General features: G+C 37.3%; 1 protein-coding gene and 1 long non-coding RNA gene across 2 annotated transcripts in view; both read right to left on the reverse strand.

The window, feature by feature from the left end:
- Window positions 1-17,474, reverse strand: part of myo9ab (myosin IXAb) — a 709,890-nt gene that overhangs the window by 30,183 nt on the left and 662,233 nt on the right.
- LOC122142428 lies at window positions 1,902-5,112 on the reverse strand. The gene is made up of 3 exons (XR_006158599.1): window positions 5,049-5,112; window positions 3,457-3,576; window positions 1,902-2,261 (listed from the first exon to the last, which is right to left on the reverse strand). It is a non-coding gene; the product is annotated as an uncharacterized LOC122142428 (long non-coding RNA).

Below are 17,474 nucleotides of genomic sequence, written 5' to 3' on the forward strand. Positions count from 1 at the left end.
TTTTATTATAAATGTACAGAACCTTATTTTCATTATTTGGAATGATTTTAAATTACAATTTCTCTATTGCCTATTTACCAAATATTTTATTATTATATTACAAATAATAATAATAATAATAATAATAATAATCTATTTTTATTGTCATTGTTTGTAAACAACAACAACAACAAACATTACATTAATATTACATTTAATTTAAAACTGAACAGTGAATGAAATCACAGGGATGCAAACTGTGTCAGCATCTTAAACGCATTATTTCCAGTCTGCTGTTCTTCTGTCTTCATGCATGCATCTTTGAACATCACGAATTATATTTGATTTAATCCTGTGGTGATAAATAACGAGATGTGTTGCATCAGGGTCTTTTAATTCATTGTGCATGTGATTGTGAGTGTTTGAGTCTCACGGCTGTGTGACAGGATCAGGTTTGTAATGACACTGTTTCTCACCGCTCGTCTTCGTCGTCTTCTTCTCCTTGTGCCGTTTCCCGGCCTCTCTGAAGGCGACGTGTGCTCGGAAATAAGCCCGGATCACGGCCCAGCGGAAGGTGGCCACCGGATCGATTCCCATCAGGCCACAGATGAAAGCGTTCCGGCTGCTCTTCAGCAGAGCCACGTGAGCATTCCGGACGCATGTGATCCGTGTTCCTTTCTCCTGATCCAGTACCTGACTCTGACACAACAGTACATGCTGAATTGAGACATGCACATGCTATATCCTTTAGGTATATCTGGAACATAGTCACTGTGTAGCCACTAATAATGGCACCCTTGGAAAATACAGTGGGGGAAATATTTATTTGATCCCCTGCTGATTTTGTAAGTTTGCCCACTCACAAAGAAATAAAGGGTCTGTCATTTTTATGGTAGGTTTATTTTAACAGATAGAGACAGAATATCAACCAAAATATCAACCAAGAATAAAATGATATAGACATTTATTAAAAAATAAATAAAAACATAAGAACAACATTACTAAAACTTTAACTAGAGTTAAAATGAAAACCGAAAATATAAAAATAAAATCTAATACAAAAACTATAATAGTATTTCACTAAAATCACACTATTTCAGACTAAGCAACATTTGCAGGTTTCATCTGCTTAACATGATGTAATAAAATCACTTAAACTGAAATAAAACTTAATAAAATATAACAATAATAATAAAACAAAAATAAATATACTGAAAAAATACTACAAAAACTCACGACAAAATAACTTAAATGTCAGATAAAATTAAAACAGAAAATCTAAAAATAAAAAATATTTAGAAATGTCTCACTAAAAACTGCAATACTATCTCAAGGACACTAAAATAACCAGGGCTATTACAGTAACAATAAAAAAGCATTTTATTACTTGAAATATAATAAATAACAATAAGAAATTAATTACAAATTAACTGAGGAAAAAATACTATCTCAAGGACACTATAATTTTCAACTAGTTTTATATACTAAAATATCTATAGCTAAAACTGAATTAAAATTACATATGTGTGTTATATAATGCAATTTTATATATATATATATATATATATACACACATATATATCGTTATTATATATTGTAATTATATATATATATATATATATATATATATATATATATATATATATATATATTTATATATATATATATATATACATACATGAAAAAATAAAAATCACATCAAAATGTCCAAAAGTGTAAAATTCTAATGAAAACGGAAAATATAAAAATAGAAATAATAACAGTCGTATATGAAGGGTAGTAAAAGAGCAGGGATTAGGGTTGGTGTGGATGTGGGTGAGTGGTGTTAGTTTGTGGTGATGTTGATGTGCTGTTCTTGATGTTCTTCATTGTTAATGTCACATCTGCTCCAAACACAGCTCGAATAAACACACAGAAGACATCAGCTTTACGTGTGTGTGTGTGTGTGTGTGTGTGTGTGGATTTAACCCTCTCTGCCAAACATGTGCTCCAGATACACCCGATCCAACCAATCAGATCAAAGCACAGAAGTAGGTCACTGTGTGTGTAACGTATGCAAATGCTCACTCACTCACACACACACACACACACACACTAGAGCGCTCTGTAGCAGAAGAGCTGGGCTCTGTGAGCTTCTCACCTTGACGCTGTATTTAACTTTGCCGGCGTAGTGTCTGATGATGAACGCTGGCTCCATGACGGCAGGGAACTCGATGTAGATGTTTCCCTCGTGCTGCCGCTTAAACTTCTCCAGCAGAGTCTGATTAGACGCCTGCGGAAAACTACAACCCAACCAGAACAAGATTCACTCACGTTCTTGTGTTTAATTTTCTCTATGTTAGTATGGTTTAAACAGTAATGTGTCTATTAACACTCTATTGCTCATTATCAAACTTGAATTTTATTCAATTTCTTAAATCAAACACTTTTGAAAATGAATATTTGATATTTATTTATAATAATCTTTTCATGCTTTTATCCTTTCAATCAGGTAGTTAACTGAAATTTTTTTTTTTTGTTCTGAAAAAAAATAAATAAATAAATAAACATTAACTGAAATAAAATATATAATAAATTGAAACTTTTTCAGCTAGTTGCCAATGCAACTTTTACTTTATTTAAACCTGAAGTACTAAAATAACTAAAACTGAAATAAAAATGTGTATATATTACAAATAAATATCTATTAATTTTAAAATTTTGATTAGTAAATATACTAATTGCAAATGTGCAAATATACAAATGATTGCAATATTCGATTAGTAAAGCAGTTCATTTTCATACAAGAAAAATCAAATTATATATTTTCATAACAGAGCATAAAGTAAAAACTAATAAATTAAATAAAAAAAAAAAATCAATTTTTTTAAAGAAATAATAAACTATTAAATGAGTAACAAATAAAAAAAAATACACAAGAGAATTTGTAAAATGTAAATTAAATTACAAAAATATATAAAAATAAAAGTGAATTTAAAATATAAAAACTAAAAAATGTATGTATGTACTGTATGTATGTATGTAGATTTATATATATATATATATATATATATATATATATATTTATATATATATATATATATATATATATATATAAATATAAAACAGCAAAATTACTACAGCTTGGACTAAAATGAAAATGGAAATGCAAAATATGTATAAAAAACTGATTCAAAATATTAATAAAAACTACAACATCAACTTAATTACACAAAAATGAATCTGCTTTTAATATTTGTGGCGACTTATCCAGTTTTCTGATGTTAAAACAATATAACAAAAAACAAAGATAATGATATTAAAGAATTAAATAAACATTAGTGTGAATAAATCAGATGGAACCGGCTTCTAGCTTAATATTTACTAAACATTTCAGTGAAACCCCAAACAAGAACACTTTAATAATGAAACACATCATATCTGAAGCGTGGACAGCTGCTTGTGTCCGATGCGGTTGAGCTGGGATGAGACTGAGACTCACTCCTCGTCCAGCAGGTGGAGCAGCGCGGTGGGTTTCTTGCTGATGAGGTTGATGCAGGCCGTGTTGTCCATGTAGTCGATCATGTGCCAGCTGATGCCCTCGGAGCGATACTCCTCCTGACAGACCAAACACACACACCACACACTGTAACTAACCTCCTGTCTTACTGCAAACATACACTGCACTCAAAGCTCGGAACACGAAAACAATATTTCAAATAATAATGATTTTATTTATATTAAATATACACTAACAACATTATGAACTTTTATAGGGTCGTTTATATTTATTATTATATTCTGCAGCAGCTAGAATGTTCCTTCACTCACAAAACAACAGCAAAAAATAATAGTTTATGATTATTATTTTAATCGTGCTTACAAACATTAACTTGAACTCGCAGTGTTTCAGTCCCATTAAATGCTACAGTAACCCACTTCTTTAGCAAAATATTATACATCTAAAGAATAATAATGGAGCTAAACACTAAGTTAATATTTGTATAAAACCAACAAACTTCACTAATATATTTCGAAAAGCATAAATATTATAACGGTGCCTGACTATTAAATTTAATACTATTAGGTATAAGATTAGAGATTATATATGAACTAGATTGTTAGATCAATCTGGTCAGTGACTCATCGCCTAATTTATTTTTAAAGGATGTCTATGGATAGTTTGACTTCAGGTGTATCATATATTCATGAGTCCCACAAAAATAAATAATATAAAAACAAAAATAAACTTTTGTATAAAATAGCTGGTAACTTCACTATTACTACCATTGAAATCTTGCTGGATATGTCTTTATGATAACCGCATCTCAGGACCTTCTAAATTCATACACATTCCGGCCTTTACAGTTAACACGAACTAAATTTAAATACCATAAAAAGTAGAAGAATGAATGATTCTCAAGTTAAAATCCTATCTTTCAACGAAGATAAAGTACATAATAATTCCTTACTATTCCCACGCAACACGATGCCAATCTCATTAAGCTTCCGCTTCAATAGATCATATTCTATATCGCGTTTTTTAGTCGCAAGACTCCGAACTCAATAGTCCCAAAAGCCCGCCATTTTCTGTACAAATGAACTTATTATCCACACAAAAATAAAAATGATTACTTTTCTTTTCATTTCTATGTTATACTTATTTTATTTCTCTTTAATATAATGCAATTTTTCTAAGAAGTGTTCTTTGCTTGGTCTGAATAAATAACGTGACTTTCTTGTTATTATTATCTGATCAGTTCATGTTTCATCGTATTGTGATTGAAAATTCACTTTATTTTTCAAATGTTTTACATGTTACTCTATATTGAAGACCGTATTGCTATATATAGGAAGTTTTGTAGGAGAGAGACAAGAGCATGACAGTTTCCGACCCATACATTAACAGCCTTTAAAATTAGGGACCGTATCCTATAGCAAACCACACACCAGGAAGACTCAAAGATCTAAAACATGCTTCAGGTTGGCTCTATTCTAAAGACTCAGTGGCTGAAATGTGATCATGTGAGCGAATATTCAGGATGAGTAAACGACGTCGCTCATGCGATCAGGATCCAGAGATCTGTTACCTGCTCCAGCTTGAAGACGGTGTGGTTGAAGTAATTGCTGCAGCGTCTCGGTGGCGAAAGTTGATTGCAGAACTGCTCGAAAGCTGTTGGTCTTCCGTAGTCCTCAAAGCCAAAGATGTCTAGCACACCGATGGACAGGATCTGAAACACACACACGCACACATGCACACAACTCTCAGGGCAAATGTGAACACTGATGCGCGGATGCACGACACTTCACCTAATCATCAGGGACTGTCAGCGCTGACGACGCATTATTTGGTAAGGAGACCCTGAGAATCAATCAGTCACTGAAGGTCAACTAGATAGAACTTGCCAATAATGGGAGCAGTGTTTGTTTGAGTGTTGGTGGGTTGGTGGTTCTTGGGTTGCGAGTTGGGTGGGTTGTGGGGTGTGTGGTGGGTGTTGGTTGTGTTTGTTTGGTGGTGTTTTTGTGGGTGTGGTGTTGGTGTGTGGAGTGGTGGTGTTTTTTTGTGAGGGGTTGTTGTTGTGTGGGTGAATGTGTTGTGGGTTGGGTTTGTTTTGTGGTGAGGTGGTGGGGTGTTTGGGTGGGTGGTGGTAATGTGGTTTGGGGTTGTGTTGGTGGTGTTTGGGTGTGTTGGGTGGTGTGTGTGTGTGGTGTTTGTGGTGTTTGGGTGTGTGGTGTGTGGGTTTGTTGGTGTGAGGGTGTGTGTTTGTTTGGGGTGTGTGGGGGGTTGGGGGGGTGGTTGTGGTGTGTTTTGTGTGTGTGTTTGTGTGTTGGGTGGGGTGGTAGGGGTGGTGTGTGTGTGTGGGGGTGTGGGGTTTTGGGGGTGTGGGGTGTGTGGTTGGTTGTGTGTGTTGTTTGTGTGTTGTGTGTGGGTTTGTGTGTGTTGTGTGTTGTGTTGGTGGGTTGGTGTGGGGGGTGTTGTGTTGTGTGTGGGGTGTTGTGGTTTGTGTGGGTGTGTTTTGGGTGGTGTGTGGTGGGTGGTAAGGTTTGTGTGTGTGTTGGTTGTTGTGGGGTGTTGGGTGGGTTTTTGTGTGGGGGGGTGGTGGGTTGTGTGTTTGTTGTGTGGGTGTTTGTGGTGTGTGTGGGGTTTGTGTGTGTGGTTGGTGTGGGGGGGGGTGGTGTGTGTTTGGGTGGGTGTTGGGTTGTGTTTGTGTTGGGTTGGGTGTGGTGTGGTGTTTGTGTGTGTGTGTTTTTGGGGGGTGTTGGGTGGGTTGGTGGGTTGTTGTGTGGTTGTGGTGTGTGTGGTGTGGGTGGGTGGTGGGTGTGTGTTGTGTGTGTGTGGGGGGGTGTGTGTGTGTTGGGTGGTGGGGGTGTTGTGGGGTGTGTGTGTTGTTTGTGTGTGTGTGTGTGTGGTGTGTGTTGTGTGGGGTTTGGGGGTTGTGTTTGTGGTTGTGTGTGTGGTGGGTGTGTGTGTGTGTGTGGGTGGGTGGGGTGTGTGTGTGTGGTTGTGGTTTTGGGGTGTGTTTGTGTGTGTGTGTTGTTTTTTGTGTGTGGTGTGTGGGTGTGTGGTTGTGTTTTGGGGGTGTGTGTAAGTGTGTGTGTTTGTGTGTTTGTGTGTGTGTGTGTGTGTGGTTTTGTGTTGGGTGTGGTTGTTTGTTGTTTGGGTGTGGTTGTTTGTGGTGTTTTTTGGGTGGTGGGGGTGTGTTTGTTGTGTGTTGGGTTTTTTGTGTGTTTGGGTGTGGTGTGTGTTGTGTGTGTGTTTGTGTTTTTTTGTTTTTGTGTTGTGTGTTTTTGGGTGTGTGTGTGTGTGTGTGGTTTGTGTGTGTGGTGTTGGGGTTGGTGTGGTGGGTGTGTGGGTGGTGGGTGTGTGTGTGGTTGTGTTGGTGGGTTTTTGGGTGTGTGGTTTGTGTGGGTGTGTGTTTTGTTTGTGTGTTTGTGTGGGTGTTTTGTGTTTGTTTGGGGTGTGTGGGGGGTGGGTGGTGTTTTGGTTTTGTTGTGTTGGGTTGGGGTGGGGTGGTGTGTGTGTTTGTGTGTTGTGTGTGGTGTGTTTGGTGGGTGTGGGGGTTTTGTTGTGGTGTGGTGTTGGTGTTTGTGTGTGGGTTGTGTGGGTTTGTTTGTGTGTGTTTGGGGGGGTGGTGGGTGTGTGTGTTGGGTTGGTGTGTGTTTTGTGTTTGGGTGGGTGTGTTGGGGTGGGGGGTGGGGTAGTGGTGTGTGTGTGTTTGTGGTGTTGTTGTGTGGGGTGTGTGTGTTGTGGTTGGGTGGGGTGGTGTGGTGGTGTTTGTTGTGGTGGTGTTTGTGTTTTTTTGGGGTGGGGGGGTGGGTGTTTGTTGTGTTTGGGTGTTGTGTTTTGTTTGTTGGTGGTTGTGTGGGTGGTTTGTGTGTTTTGTGTGTTTTGGGGTGGGTTGGTGTGTTTGTGAGTTTGTGTGGTTTTTGGGTGTTTTTGGTGTTTTTGTTTTGTGTGTGGGTTGTGTGTGTGGTGGGTTTGTGGTGGTTTGGGGGTGTTTTGTTTTTGTGGTGTGTGGGGTGGTTTGTGGGTTGTGTGTGTGGTGTGTGTTGTGTGGTGTGTTGTGTGGGGTTTGTGTGTGTTTGTTTTGTTTTGTGTTGGGGGGTGGGTGTGGTGTGTGTGTGGTTGGTGGGTGTGGTGTTTGGTGTTGTGTTGTGTGTGGTGTGTGTTTTGGGGTTTGGGGTGTGGGGTGTGTGTGTGTGTGTTGTGGTGGGTTGGTTTGTGTGTGTGTGTTTGTGTGTGTTTGGGGTGTGGGTGTGTGTGTTGGTTGTGTGGTTTGGGGGGTTTGTGTGTGTTGTGTGTGTGTGGTTGTTGTGGTGTTTTTGTGGTGGGTGTTGTGGTGTGTTGTGTTGTTGGGGGTGTGTTTGGTTGTTGTGTGTGTTGTTGTGTGTGTGTTGGGTTGTGGGGTTGTGTGGTGGTTGTGGTGTTGTTGTGTGTGTGTTTTGTAGGGTGTGGTGTGGTGTTTTGTTGTTTGTGGGTTGGGTGTGGTGTTGTTGTTGTGTTTGTGGGTGTGGTGTTGGTGTGTTGGGGGGGTTGTTTGTTTTGTGGTGTGGTGTGGTGTGTGGGTTTTTGTGTGGTTTTGTGTGTGTGTGGTGTGTTTGTGGGGGTTTTGGGGGGGTTGTTTTTGTTTTTGTTTGTTTGGTGGTTGGGGGGGTGTGTGTGTGTGTTTGGTGTGTGTTGTGTTTGTTTTTTGGTGTTGTGTTTGTGGTGTTGTGTTGGGTGTGGTTGTGTGTGGTGTTTGTGTGTGTGTGGGGTTGGTGTGGGTGTGTGGGTTGTGTGTGTGTGTGGGTGTGTGTTGTGTGTGTGGTTGTGGGTGGGGTGGTTGTTGTGTGTGTGGTGGGGGTTTTGTTGTTTTGTGTGTGGGGGTTTGTGTGGGTTGTTGGTTTGTGTGTTTGTTTTTTTGTGTGTTTGTGTGAGGTGGGTGTGTGTGTTTGTGGGTGGGTTTGGTGTGTTGTGTTGGTGTGGGTGGTGTGTGTGTGGTTGTGTGGGGTTTGGTGGTGTGTTGTTTTGTGGTTTTTGTGGTGTTTTTGTGGTTTGTGTTTTTGTTGTGTTGGTGGGTGTGGGGTGTGGTGGGGTGTGTGTTTGTGGTGTGGTGTGGTTTGTGGGTTTGGTGGTTTGTGTGTGTGTGGTGTGTTGTGGTGTTGTGTGTGGGTGTGTGGTTTGTGTGTGTGTTTGTTGTTTTGTGTTTTGTGGGTTGTTGTGTTTGTGTGGTGTTGGTGTTTGTGGTTTGGTGTGTTTGTGTGTGGGTTGGGTTGGTGTGTGGTGGGGTGTGTTGTTGTTTTTTGTGTGTGGTGTGTGGTGTGTTTGTGTGTGTTGTGTGTGTGTGGTGTGTTGTTGTGTTGTGTGTGGTGTGTGTGGTGTTGGTTTGTGGTGTGTGGTTTGTGTTTGTGTGGGTTTGTGTGTGTGTGTTTGTGTGTTTTGGTGGTGGTTTTTGTTGTTGTGTGGTGTTTTTGTGGTGGTGTGTTGTGGTTTGTGTGTTTGTGTTGTGTTGGGGGGGTGGGGTGGGTGTTTTGTGTTGTGTGTGTGTGTTGTGTGTGTTTGTTGGTGGTGTGTGTGTGTGTGTATGTGGGTGTGGGTGTGTGTTGTGTGTTGTGTGTGTGTGGGTGGGGGTGTGTTGTGGTGGGTGTGTGTGTGTGTGTGTGTGGTGTGTGTTTTGTGTGTGTGTGTGTTTGTTGTTGGTGGTGTGTGGGTGTGTTTGTGTGTGGGTGTGTGTTTTGTGTGTGTGTGTGTTGTGTGTGTGTGTGTGGTTTGGGTGTGTTGTGTGTTGGTTTGTGTGGGGGTGTGGTTTTGTGGGGTGTGTGGGGTTGGTTTTGTGTGGTGTGTGTTGTTGTGTTGTGTTGGTGTGGTTGTGGTGTGTTGGTGTGGTTGTGTGTTTTTGTGTTGTGGTGTGGGGTTTGGTTGTGTGTTTTTGGGGTGTGGTGTGTGTTGTGTTTGTTGTGTGTGTTTTTGTGTGTGGTGGTGTGTGTGTTGGTGTGTGTGGGTGTGGGTGGGTGTGGGTGGTGTGTTTGGTGGGGTGTGTTGTGTTGGTGTGTGGTGTTTTGTGTGGTTTTTGTTGGTTGTGTTGGTGGGTTGTTTGGTTGTGTTGTGGGGGTTGGTGTGGGGTTTGGGGTTTTGTTGTGTGTGTGTTGGGTTGTGTGGGTGGTTGTGTGGTGTGTTGTGTGTGGTTTTTGTGTTGGGTGTGGGTGTGGGTGTGGGTGGGTGTGTGTGTGGGGTGTGTGGGTTTTTGTGTGGGGTGGTGTTGGTGTTTTGTGGTGTTTGTGTTGTGTGGTTGTGTGTTTTTTGGGGTGTTGTTTGTGGGGTTTTGGGTGGTGGGTGTGGTGGGGTGTTTGTGTGTGTTTTTTGGTTGTGTGTGTGGTGTGTTGGTGTTGTGTTGTTTGTGTTTTGTTGTTGGTGTGTTGTTGGTGGTGTTGTTGTTTGTTTGTGTGTGTGGGTGGGTGTGTGTGTTGTGTTGTGGTGTGGTTGTGGGTGTGTGTGTGTGTGTGTTTGGTTGGTGTGTGTGTGTTGTGTGTTTGTGTGTGTGGGGGTGTTGGTTGGTGTGTGTTGTGGGGGTTGGGTTTTGGTTTTGTGTGTGGGTGTTGGTTGTGTGGTGGTGTGTGGTGGGTTTTGTTGTTTTGGTGTGGGTGGTGTGTTTTGTGGGGTTTGTGGTGTGGTTTGGGTGTGTTGTTTGGGTTTGTAATTTTGTTTTTGTGGTGGGTGTTGTGGAGGTTGTGTGGTTGTGTGTGTTGTGGTTGGTGGGTTTTTTTGTTGGGTTGGTTGGGGTTGTTTGGGTTTGGGTTTTGTGTTGTGTTTTTGGGTGTTTGTGTTGTTTGTGTTGTTTGTGTGTTGGTTTGTGGTGGGTGTTTGTGGTTTTTTTGTTTGTGGGGGTTTTTGTTTGTGGTGGGGGTTGTGTGTGTTTTTTGGTTGTTTTTTGTGTGTTGTGTGTGGGGGTGTTTTTGGGTGTTGGGTTGTTTTTGTGTGTGGGTTTTTTTGGGGGGTTTAGTGGTTTTTGTGTGTGTGTGTTTGTGTTTGTTTGGTTTTGGGGTTGTGGGGGGGTGGTGGGGTTTTTTGTTTTGTGGGGTGTGTGGTTGAGTGTTTTGGGGTGTGGTGGGGGTGTTGTTTTTTGTGGGGGGTTTGTTTGTGTGGTGGTGGTGTGTTTGGTGTTTTGGTTGTGGGGTATGGGGGTTTGGGTGTAGTGTGTTTTGGGTGGGGGTTGTGGGGTGTGGATGGTTTGTTTGGTGTGTGGGTTTTTGTTGGTGGCGTGGGTGTGGGGGTGGTTGTGGTTGTGGGGTTTTGGGGTTTGGTGGTTTGTTTGTGGTTGTGGTGGGGGGGTTGGTTAAGGGGTTGGTGGTGGGTGTGTGTTGTGGGGGGTGGTTGGGTTGGGTGGTGTGTGTTGGAGTTTGGGGTTTTTTTGTGTGGGTGGTTTTCGTGTTTGGGGGTGTGGTTTGGGGGTGGGGGGGGGTGTGTGTTTGGGTGGGGGGGATTGTTTGGGTGTTGGGTGGGGTGGTGTTAAGGGGTGGTTGTGGTGTGGTTTGGGGGGTTTGGGTGTGTGGGGTGGTGGTGGGTGTGGGTTTGTTAATTTGTGTGGTTTGTTGTGTGTGTGTGTGTGGTGTGTTGTGGGTTTGTGTGGTTTTGTGGTGTTTGTTTGGTTGTTTGTTGTGTTGTGTGTGTTTGGTGTGTTTTGTGTGTGGGTGTTTTGGTTTGGGTTTGGGTGTTGTTAGGTGGGGTGTTTTTGGGTGGTGTTGGTTGTGTTTGTTTTGTTTGTGTGGGGTGGGGTGTGTTTGTGGGTTTGGTTTTTGTTTGTTGTGGGTGTTGTGTTGGTTGGTGGGTGTAGTTGTGTGTGGTTTTTTTTTGTTTGTTTGTGTTTGTTTTGAGTGTTTTTTGTGGTGAGTTTTTGTGTGTTTGTTTTGTGTTTTTGTGTTTTTGGTGACTAAGTGTGTTTCTGGGGTTTGTGTTTAAGTTTTTTTGTTTTTGTTGTTTGTTTTTTGTGTTGTTTTGTTTGGTGTATTTTTTTGGGAGTTAGTGGTAAGCGTGGAACACACAGAAGAACTGACCCAATGGTACAAGGAGAAATCACATCAGAGAAAGAGACAAGACCCAGCAGTAGACGGGGGAGTTAATGCGAGCTTCACATGTAGGAAAGGGCTAGTGTTACACTTGGAGAGCATTTAGTTGATGATCAGATTTAGGGGAAACTGTGGTCTACACAATCTAGAACTGTCGCCCTGAAGTCCACTACGAAATTAGGTCCCTTTCCGTGTGTCAAACAAAATATAAGCATGCCTTTCACACGAGCAGGAGTAATTAAAAACGCTGATTTGTGTGGTAGTGTGTGTGTGTGTATATGTATAATCTATATATCACAGGTCTATATATTGCAAAGAACAAGTGATCTAGAAACAAATTTAACTCAGAATGGGAAATAAACATTTAAATTACTAGCATCGATAGGTCGCAGATTTCTTAAACAGGGGCTAGAATTTCAGGGTTAGAGGTGGCCATTCCATAAAAGCGCTGAGGGAAAGGGGGTAAGATTTACTAACAATGAGCTACATTAATAAAGCACCAAGACACGCGAGCAGCTAGGCAGACTGACTACCACCTGGCTTTAAGAGCAGCGCTTTTTTTGGGCGTTAAATTAAACTGGGCATCAAATATCATAATGTGACGAGGGTGGCTTACAATGTTAGTAACCAGCGTGGCTGTGATTATTGTATCGCGCTCCGTCCATGCATTTTGAGTTCTGAAAGCGGAAAACTCCTACAAATGGAGCCGATATTCTTATAGGGTCAGGCAAGCCAAAATAACTGTGTCCATGTCGTAAGTCTTCACTAATTACTATTTTACCGCAAAGACGGTTTTGGCACTGGTCACACGCTGTTCTAAATCTGGCCTGCCAAATTGTAAAGTAGAAAGTCATATGTTAATTGGGCAATGCGTACTCCACGAATCTGTGTTTATGTAGCAACTTCAAAATAAATTACTAAATTCATTATATAAATGCATGAACCCATTATGAACTTAATATAATAAAAGTAAATAAAGCAAAGTATAGGTAATTATGCAAGCACACACACGCACACACACTTAGGCCATATATGGAGATATTACTTATATATTTATTATTACTTAAAAACCGGCTAATATTTTACATTAAATACCTGTATATTTGATTAAAATGGCATGCATGTATACCGTTTTGTCGTACATATAAAACTATTGGCAGCATTAGCAAAATATAGATGTATTTTAATATCATAACATTCATCAACCATAAAAGTACAATTACCTAGCTGTATATGGTTCATAGTAATTAATAGACACAATTTTAGTTGTCCTTGCAAACATTTTATTTTAATCTCCTTTTCTTTAATATCCAGATTTATGGCAGGATTTTAACTATGTTTTGTCTATAGACTGTCTATTAATATATATGGCCAGAAAAAAAACCATCAATAACGCACACTCAAATGTAAAACACCAAAAAAAAAGAGAATAAATCGTACATTTACATCTTTAATAGGGTTATTAATTATGTTATATAGTATTTATTAATTTATTCCTATTAATCTTACGTGTTTTCGGTTTAGACATGTGGTTTGAGACTCACTGCATTATAAAACAGATACAAACAGCTCCTATATTAAACACCTCAAAAAGAAATAATACCAGGACTACTCTGATGTCTGCTGTGGCGGGCGGGCATGCGAACTCCCGACGGGCGCGTCGCCGTGGCGCCTGATGGTATAGAGAGAAGCTGATGGGCAGCGCTGAGAGACATCAAGGACGTTCAGTGTGACTGCCAAAGCGTGATGGAGTTTAAGCACTGACGATATTTGTAATAAACGACGAGAGCTCATGTTTTCGATTCCTTCATTATTGGTTCAGCTGTTATTGACTGTAGCTAAATTCTGGAGGAGGGATTATGTCATTATATAAACACAGTCCCCTGTGGATTGCGAACATGGCAATCATATTCACAAACCACTTTAAGCATTTAAAGTGTTGAAAAGGTCGTTTCGGATGTCACGTATTTAGAAACGGTGTAGCGGAAGAACTTAATAGTCATAGTCATTGTTAAGTGAGTCCATTCATTGAAAACAGGTGCATCTCTGTGTGTGTGTGTGGTGGGAACCTGTAACTATCGAAATAAAAGTAAAATAAATAACGAATGACATACATAAAACCACCTACAATACTAAAAATGCATGAATGCATACAATGTTAAATAAAAGTTAACCAAATGGTTGATAAAATATCACAGTTTCTGAATTTTTAAAAAGATTTAAAAACACATAGATAAAAATTTGATAAATAAAATCATACGAAAAACAGTTATAAGTAAGTTGTGAGAAAAATGTATAGTTTATTAACAGCTGTTAACGTCTGTAAACTGAAAAATGAATAAAAGGCTCTGCCTAAACATTACATATTAAAATACAAACAAACAGTTAAGAACGCTAACCGCCAAAAACACAAGGCAAAATCACGTACAACTTCAGCTGCTAGTCACTAAACAAACAAGATCATCTCACGAAAGCACCAAAAAAAACAAGATGCAACCAACGATCATGTATGTGATTTAGATTGTAGACCTACAATTTAAAATTACTGAAATAACAAAAGGTTACCTGACGTGTCTGTGGTAGCTGAAACTTAGCTGGGTTTTCGCGGATAACACCACTGATTTTGTGTTGTCATAAACACAGCACACACCCACACACCGACACACTCGGAGTGAGGAAACAGTTTAGGCGTTTTGACTTCATTAGTGCATATTAGATCCACAATAGTAAAGAGTGACGAGAGGGAGAGAGACGGTTGTAGTGTGACTGTGGCATGTAACGTCATGAAGAGATTCATAGCCACATCAACACCATTAATACAGCCTAACGAGCAGGAGACCTTTGTGACTAGTCATACAGTGACAGCAATCTAATGTTAAGAAAAATATTAATTCCATGTCTTTGTATATTTCTTTTATATTAATGTGGATATTTTCCCATGGGGCCCGCGGAGAATGACTATAGTGATTAAATATTTAAAAAAAAAATGAATTCTAATTAAATAGATAAAACAATGACAAACTTTTCCTGGGCAGGGTGCTGTACTAATATTCTGAAATGTTTTGGTCATGTTTATTTTTCATGTCGTTCTAGATTTGGTAGAAGATGGTGCTGTCTAAAATTAGATCAGTAAAATAATAATTATGTAGCAAAGAATATTAATAACATAAAAACTAAATCACTTCTTGTTCGTTTTACATCAATATTCTGGAAATGTTTTTTTTTATTTTTATTATGTTTACTAAATCTGTAATTTTAATATAAATAATCATAATGAATAAATAATCCAACTGATTTATATTTCCTGTAGTTTCTATGCGTAGATATGGCGCTGTCTAAAACGAAAGGTAAACAGCATATAAGATGGATTGTGGATTGATGAACAGATAGATTAGAAGTTTTCGAAATAGATAGATAGATACGATAGATCGAATGGATGGATAAGATAGATTGATAGATAATTATAATAGATAGATATATATAAGATAATATTAGATAGAAGATAGATAGATAGATAGATAGATAGATAACAGATAGATAGGACAGATAAATATATAGATACGATAGATAGATAGATAGATAGATAGATAGACAAATATATAGATAGATAGATTAGATAATAAAGAAGTAGAGAAATATATAGATAGATAAGAAGATAGATAGCTAGATAGAATAGACAGATAAATATAAGAGACAGATAGATAGAAGATTAGACTAGATAAATATATAGATAGACAGTAGATAGATAGATAGATAAGATAAATATGCGATATATAGACTAGATAGATAGACAGATAAATAATATATAGATTAACAGATGATGGTGAGATAGATGAAGATAGATGAACAGATGATAGACAGATAGATAGACAGATAGATAATGACCAGATAGATGATAGATGAAGACAATGATGATGCTATATAGATAGTAGATAATAGCTAGGATAGATGATAGATGATGAACCGATAGATTGATAGATAGATGATAGATGATGAACCAGATAGAATGGATAGATAGATAGCTTAGATTTTAGGTCATTTGAGTCTTTCAGATTTTTAGGTCGGATTGATAAGTCATTACTTTAAGTCAACTGCGGTGACACAATTTATTTTGGGCTATTTTATATGTATCTTGCAACAAAACTAGTCTCAAGTTCTCTCTTTTTAACAATCAGTTAAGGCTTATGAGAATTTGAATCAGGATGTGAATTTGGAAAAACTTGAATAATTATGACCATTTTCATTTTTTGTGTGAACTATCCGATTTAACGTAGTGAAAGGACCACTTATATAATTAAGTTGTTCCATTTATAAGATATTATAAGTTCCATTAATATAATATATAATATTATAAAGTAATATAATATGTAATATATATACTATAATATGTATAACATATTAGGTACTAGATATTATATATATAACTAATATAATGGGTATATAAATTAATAATTATATTATACTATTAATCTTACATTATATGATATATATAGGTACTATGATGAATATGTGTTTATTTTCGGTATATATATTATGTTTATATTAGATATATATATAATAATTATAGGTAATACCTATTAATATCCATTTAAATTAGTATGATTATAATATTCAACTATGATTTTATATAATAAATACAATTAATATATTATAATTAAGTTTATAAGAATATAATATGATATATCTAATATATCACTTATCGCAATTTATATATTATATAAACTTAATGAGGTAAGAATATTATATATAATATAAGTAGTATGTATAATAGATAATATGTATCATTATAGATAGAATTGTAAGAAATAAATATATAGTTAATAAATATATTATAATGGCTACTTTATAAAATAATATATTAACGTATGTTCAAATTATTATATATTAATATAAATATATAATTAATATAATTATTATTTTATAATATCTTAATATAAATATTTTTCATTTCTATCCATTTAATGCGGCTATATTTTATTAGTATTTAGAATAAATTTTATTATCTCTTATATTTTTTTACGGTACCCCACGTATGACGTCTATATAGCTACTAGCTTTATAATATATTTTATAAAAACTATAGGTAAGTTGGTTATATAATATATTTATATCATATTAGTATTATATTAATACATTTATTGTTTAATTAATTAAAAATAAAATAAATAAATAAATAAATAAATAAATAAATAAATAAATAAATAATTTATATTTAAATAAATAAATAAATAAATAATAGAGCATGCACACTAATACGAAAGGTAAAATGTTTTTTAATTATAGATGGGATTTGATGGATGGGACAACAGATAGATAGATTAAAGATAGGATAAGATAGATGAACAGATTAGGATGGATATGATAAGATATTTAGTCATTCTGAGCCCTTTCTCATAGTTTTAGGCCAGATGAAAAGTCATTACTTTTAGTCAAAACCGTGAAAGCTACTTAACATTTATTTTTGGTGAGCTATTTTATATGTAGTTTTCTTAAAACAAAAAATAGGTCATCAATGTCAATTCTCTTCTCTTAGACCAAATCACTAAGCTTATGAGAAATTTGAACTCAAGGATTGAATTTTGGAAAACTTGAATAAATGATGACCATTTTTTAATTTTTGGGGTGGAACTATCCATTTAAACAGTAGTGGAAAAAGGGAGCAACTTCTTATAAACTATAGCTTGTTCATATATACTATAGATAATATATATATTTATAATTTTTGAAAAATAGGCTTTAGCAATAATAATATACAAATTAAACTTGTTTTTTTAGATACAGAGGTTTGCCTTTAACGTGCTAGTAATATTTATTTAACATCTCTTTGTTGGTTAACATTTAATGACACTTGATAGGTACTTAAAAAAAGGAATGCTTGTCCCTTTAAGACTTGTAAGCAAATGTACGTAATAGACTGATTTTCTCACCCTAATTCCGGTTCACTTCCTCACTTAACCATAACCCAGCATTTC

Source organism: Cyprinus carpio, chromosome B25 (assembly GCF_018340385.1).
Source record: "Cyprinus carpio isolate SPL01 chromosome B25, ASM1834038v1, whole genome shotgun sequence".
Lineage (NCBI taxonomy): Eukaryota > Metazoa > Chordata > Actinopteri > Cypriniformes > Cyprinidae > Cyprinus > Cyprinus carpio.